At 35.2% G+C, this 5,996-nt stretch overlaps 1 pseudogene; it reads right to left on the bottom strand.

The window, feature by feature from the left end:
• Positions 1 to 4,252: 4,252 nt before the first annotated feature.
• Positions 4,253 to 4,437, bottom strand: LOC145296390 (U2 spliceosomal RNA; annotated as a pseudogene).
• Positions 4,438 to 5,996: the final 1,559 nt, after the last annotated feature.

Here is a 5,996-nt window from a genome sequence, read left to right as displayed (position 1 = left end):
AATAGTTTTTGCTATTAGTAGACAGAATATTAAAAAATATATAAACAACAAGCATACGTTATGAATACAATTTTGGATGTTCTTAACAACAGAGAAAAATGTATTTGAATTAAAATTAAAATTGCAAATACTTTTGTGTTTGTTCGTCAGATCGACTACGACTATCTGATCATCCTGGAGGGATGATGGATGACATGCGTTGAATTGTAAAGCAAGGGTTGCGCAATCACTAACCACCCCTCTCCTGAATCGGCACTGTTTGATTCCAGGAGCAAGGATAAGTCCAGAGCAACTATAAATAATGCCAGGATAAACAGAGAGCATATATAGCACCAAGTATTCCTTAATGGTCACCCATTTTAGTACTGGCCAGGTTCAACAGTGATATAATGGGGACCGGTGAGTCAAGATGATTATGCTATATACTTTTGTGATTATTTTAATAATACACAAATGCATAATAATCCCTATATATAATAAAAATGTCGCAAAATACTGTAGGTTTACAACAACAGATGCTACATACAAATTTCTTATGTCTAGCCTATTAGTCACTATCTTATGTAACTTTATAAAGACTTTTCTGACACATCCGGATGTTCAAACAAAATCCTACATTCCATCCGAGGAGCTACATTAGCACTATCGAGTTAACTTACAGAGGAAGTAGTCCCGATTTTTTCCCCCATTTCTGAAGTCCTCCTACTGATTCCCATGAACACCACATGGTATGGACATTGTGGTTACTTTGCGATAAATACGTATAACATTTTGTGTTATTTTTCTCAGATATTTTTTATCGAATTCAAATAGTTTTATTACTTTTTCCCCCTTTTTATTTGGTTTTTTTTTTGTATCAAAATGAAACGATAACCCTTCATTTGTTTTTGAGGCGTTTTCTATTAGTTGTTATTTTTGGTTTATTTTTATTTTATATATTTTTTTATATTTGTTATGATAGTAATATATTTAAAACCAAGTACTGTAGTAATTAATTAAAAAAAATCTATAAATCTCACCTGTCTGTTGAAATGTATGTATGTTTGTATGCCTTTCTAAAACTTTCGACAGAGGCAACAGATTTCACGGGATCGGTATCATTTTGAAGCTCGTTATCTTGGATGACAAATATCGAAAAATTGGTCAAAAACATTAATTCTTTCACCTTCAATCGGGCAGTTTTTTACAAGGAGGAGTCGATTTTTTGTGAGTCATCTTTGCAAGTCATCATATCGGTTGAATTGACTTTGCCTAATTTTAATGTTCCGAACTTCTGGTCGCGTATGGAGTAGGGGTAAGAGGTCAGGTTTTCTTTCACTTTCTTTTCCACTTTCGCGTCACAGGTTTGAGTCTACCTGCCTACTACCACTTTTTCTTTTTTTGGTCAACATGCACCTCCAGACACCCGGGCAATACAGGGCACCCAGGCTAGTAAATGATAAATACATGAAAGAAGTTTCATTTCATTAGGATTCCATGTTTTCGTTCTCATATAAATTTCTGCTTCTAAACAAAACTTAGAGACAAACTATTTTTAGTCGCGGAGGCCGGTAAGTAACCAGTCAACATTACCACAGCTTCAATGACTGAATGGATTTTTGTTTTCACCTCTCTCCACCCAGGCTGTCTACTGCATTCCAATAGCCATTCTTACCATGAGGAGTTGGGGGTGTCTATTCAGAAATTCCTTCTTAACATTAGGAGGATGGGCAGCAGCAACAACAACAACCGTACTTATTTTTTCGAGGGGGGGGCACACGCTTGCACCGAGCAACGCCGGATAGCGGGTACTGCTAGTAGTAAAATAAATTTGAGATTTAAGAATTTTCTCTCTCATCACAAACAGTAGATCACACACTCACACAAATCTACAAAGTTGTTTGAATTTCCACAACTAAAATATTCTCCCCAAGCCTCAACATTTTGCAACGTGTCGGTTGTAAGAGAAGCATGTTCTTTTTAAAAATCACTACATAAAAATCATTGTTTAATATTTTCCTTGTTGGATTATTAAATCATGTTAAAGAATTCAATTTCAGATCAAAAATACCTGTATACGGCATTATTAGTTTTTTGGGGTTTTTTTTTTCTATACTATGCCTAATATATACGTCCACTCCCATCCACCGTCGTATAGTCAAGAGATATTGGCAGAAATTTGTTTGATGTTAATGTCTTTCATGTAACGCTTTTGTGATATTTTTTTATATCAGTTGTTTAAAAACCTCGTACAGTGGACATAGTTTGCTGTGAAACATTCATATTCACACGTTTCCAAATTATTTTTTTTCTCAAGTTACAGAAGCAATTTTAGCTGAAGGAAACTGAAGTAAATTTAGAATTTCAGATTGAAAAAAAAAAATGTTCCATTGTGTTTCAAACAAGACAAACACCAAAGAGCTGATATTTTATTGAAATTCACCAATCCCAAAGACATGCTGAGCATGTTACAAAAAAAAAAAAAAAAAACTTTCCCAAAATTGGACAAACAGATTGAACGTGAACAAGATTTCTGCTAAATAACCATCAGGTGTCATTTAATGAACAACAACAAAAAATGTTTAAATAAAATAAATTAATAAAACCCAACATCATTACCACAGTGATTTCGTAAAAATTTATACTTGTATTATTTAATACAAGACAGAACCAGATTCTCTACATTCTTGTTCTTTTTCTCCCTCTTTTGTGTCAGCTCTTCACCAAATATTGGCAGAGCAACAATTTCATATTTATTTAACGGGGAAATAATTCAACCAAATAATGTGCTTCGCATCTCTTTAATTTTTGTTGAGCCTTATTTCACAAACATTTTTAAATTGACTAGATCTATTTTGAGAATTTATAATTGAAGCATTGAAGCAATTTGTTTTTAACATTTAGTCTCAACGCCAATCTTTGTATTTTCACTGAAAAACTATCAAAAGGAACTTGGAAGCTTGAAATCAAACTTGAAATAAAACATTCTTCCAATTTTCAATATTTTCAAAAATAAAAATGACAAAACTGCTTGTATGAATGGATTTAGATTTGTCATCATCACTATTATTTATTTATTTATTTATTTTACTCACCAGTAGTCACATGAGCCATTATCAAAGATTTCTCTTTGAGAACAACTTGTGATGTTATTTGGAGTCTGAGTGACAACATCCACATCTTTCGATAACCTTTGCAGATGAATTTGCATTATCGCAACAGCTGCTTACCATTGATTTCTCTTTATTATTATTATTATTATTATTATTATTATTATTATTATTATTATTATTCAGTTTTTATTTTAAATAATAAAAGGTGTTAATTAAGAAATAAATTATGATACAGGCAGTTAAAATACATATCTAAGACTATAAAAAGGTTTGTCTATTGTTATTCTTTTTATTTGCTTGCAAAGTTATCCTGCGTTGCCTGGATTAGAGTGTGGGATAACACCATATACAACGACATTATATTAAAGAGAGTTTACTTTAACAGCAGCCTTGGTGTAGTTAACTAGATATCTTATTCACTGAGCTATTCAAATGTATGTTAAAGATTATAAATAGTTTAATTTCCTTGTTAGAAAAGTGTTATTAGCTCCTTTAATTAGTAGCTAGAGACGCTGGATTACTTCCATTATATTCATATACAAATTTTATGTGTGAATACACTTATATTTCAGGCACATTCCCGGGAATGTCTTCCTTTTTAGGGACAAACATGCAAACAAACTAACAGGTGTTCTTTATTATATAAATATTATATTGAGCTTTTCTCTTTGTGGTTGGGACCGTCTTATATAATATCACCTCCAAAAAATATTCTGTAAAACTCGATACCACACGATAAATTAATCTGTGTTCTTATTCATCTCAGGATTATTATATATATATATATATATATATATATATATATATATATATATATATATATATATATATTATATATACACAAAGAAAGAAAGAGAGATCTAGGTATATATAGAAAGGCAAAAAAAGAGGCATTACGTACAAAATATACCAAAATTCATTATTTGCATTTTATTATATTAATACAAACAAGACCGATAGCCATTAGTTGCGTGCTCTCATGTAATGAATGAATGCGTGAACGTAGGATTGACATGAAATTCTTACAGATAAAACTAAAATGACCGAAAAATGGGCTGAAATGACTTAAATAAATAAAAAGTAAATAACTTTAATGAAATTAAGGATGAATTGAATGACTTTAAGAATGACTTGAATGCTTAAAAAATAACTGGAATCCTTCAAAAACAACTTGAATGATCTGGAGAATGACTTGAATTGCTTTGAGACTGGTTGTAAAGTTGGTGATCATTTTACATTAAATTAATACAGAAAAGTGATCCCCCACTTTATATCACGATAAGTACAACATGTAGCAAGAACAGATACTACACTTTGATCTTGGCCAAAAGGCCAAGAAAAGGGTATTTATTTGCTCCCCCACCGAGCAAATTAGGCACAAGGACGATTTTTAATGTGAGGAGTGAAGGGGAAATGGGGACTAGCTCCCCGGGGAGTAGGGGAGCTGGATAGTGACAATTGGTATGAAGGGTTGCTCCTACATTGACCAAGGTCTTATATGTGGGGTTGCCCCCACATATGGTCTTTGCTTGCAGTATCTGCCGGAACAGATACTGCAAGCAAAGACAGTATCTGCCGGAACAGATACTACACTTTGAGATATTAAATCTTTTATTCATGTTAAAAATATATTGAAAATTAACAATGAACAAAAAACTTAGGCACATGGCCAACTCAAAAGAGGGGATCGTTGGTCATCCTTGTCACTCCAGAACTAAACAAAATCAAAAGTTTCTCCCAGCTAGTATCTTCTTTCACCATAATACCGCATTCACCCTTTCATACTAGGGGACGTCCTACTTAACTCCCAATTTTTAAAACATTTTTTATTGACGTGTAAAAAAGATAATAAAAATGGTACAATAATTCATTTGTGTCGAGGGCGGGGGAGGAAGGGAAAAGTGATTAGTAGGACCCTCCCAACCCTTTCTAGTTGATAGACTGCTCGTTCCACTAGGTTTGTAAAAGGAACCTCGCTTCTGCGGGTCAGTCTCTAAGTGGGGATGCCCTCTAGATGGGGGTGACTGAAGAAAAGAAAATTTTGTAGGTAAGGAATGGGGGTTAGTTTGTGTTTCTTTCTCTCCAAGATGGGTGAAATTTAGAGAAGGGGGTGAAAACAAAAATTGCAAGAAGGGGGTGGGGACCTTGGAGGCTTCCTAATCGGGGAGGGATGGAACATACACTCAGCTAGCTGAGAGGCTACTTGTTTAATTTTACTTTACGGAGATGCGCATTCCACACCTAGGCGGGGAACACGTAATCAAATTTGGCTCCTCTTCGCACACACAGACTTGCTACATGTATCAATCTTCTGTCAAATGCCGCGCGATGCAGCCTTCTTCTATCACATCTGATCTTCATCCGTAGTCGGTGTTTAAAGAAAGCGATCAGATCCTGATCAGAAAAAGACAACACCCCCCCCCAGCAACCTTGCAGACGCGACGTTCAAATCACCATTCTCGCCACGGCCAGGATTGTAACATAGATCATTTGTCTTTCCCGGTCCCACAGCGCCCTCACGTTGTCCACGACATTGGATACGGTAATTGGGAGAGGATGCTCAGGATCGATGCAAGCCGTCACCTCGCCGACATACGACCAGTATTGGCAGAGTTTGCGTCAATCGAAGAAAGCATGACCAGTCGTTTCTGCGGCCATTGTCCCACAACGGGGACAATCAGGCGACTCCAAAAACCCAGAACTGCATTGCATGTTGTTGAGCGGAAGTGCATTTCGGGTCAATTGAGACAGGCTCGAGGTGCAGTAAACTGCAAGCTAAATGCACACAACGGGATCCGAGAAAAGAGGGGGGATGAACGACAGGCATAGAAAAAAGACCAGTTGTGAAAAAGAGAAAAAAATAAAAAAAGGCAGATATGGCTAGAATGGTGTGTGCGAGGGATA

Source organism: Euprymna scolopes, chromosome 16 (assembly GCF_053919585.1).
Source record: "Euprymna scolopes isolate OS-2025 chromosome 16, ASM5391958v1, whole genome shotgun sequence".
Classification (NCBI taxonomy): Eukaryota; Metazoa; Mollusca; class Cephalopoda; order Sepiida; family Sepiolidae; genus Euprymna; species Euprymna scolopes.
This window is presented reverse-complemented; position numbering and strand designations above follow the sequence as displayed.